This window comes from Pyxicephalus adspersus, chromosome 1 (assembly GCF_032062135.1).
Source record: "Pyxicephalus adspersus chromosome 1, UCB_Pads_2.0, whole genome shotgun sequence".
NCBI lineage: Eukaryota > Metazoa > Chordata > Amphibia > Anura > Pyxicephalidae > Pyxicephalus > Pyxicephalus adspersus.
Genome location: NC_092858.1, coordinates 26,579,125 through 26,579,487, shown reverse-complemented (window position 1 = coordinate 26,579,487; position 363 = coordinate 26,579,125). Strand labels below are relative to the sequence as shown.

The 363-nt window shown below is 52.3% G+C and overlaps 1 protein-coding gene across 1 annotated transcript in view; it reads right to left on the bottom strand.

The window, feature by feature from the left end:
* Positions 1-363, bottom strand: part of KATNAL1 (katanin catalytic subunit A1 like 1) — a gene marked incomplete at its 5' end in the record, with an annotated part of 57,088 nt that extends 56,725 nt beyond the window's left edge. Inside the window, 1 exon segment of the mRNA XM_072404508.1 lies at positions 109-363.

The following is a 363-nucleotide window of genomic DNA, read 5'->3' as shown; positions in this document are numbered from 1 at the left end:
TCTCATATGACAGCACAGATCCCTCTATCAGTGTGTGTAGTCTCATATGACAGCACAGATCCCCTGTCAGTGTTTGCACTGTTAGACCCCATTCCATCACAAGCTTACCTCCTCAGTGCAGACCCGTTACATCCACAAGCACCGATACAATAGGGATAAATGCAGCGTTGGATAGGGATGGAGCAGGCAGCCGCGGGGAATCCTGGATTTGTAGTTCCTGAAGACCAGATTACTGATTCAGTGCACGAGAAGCACACTACATCTCCCAGCATGCCCCGCGCGAGAGGTCAGCGATACAGCTGGTGCTTTGTGGTTCTAGGATAATAACTCAGCTGGGCGGCGGTGCGGGCGGTTCTATAGCCG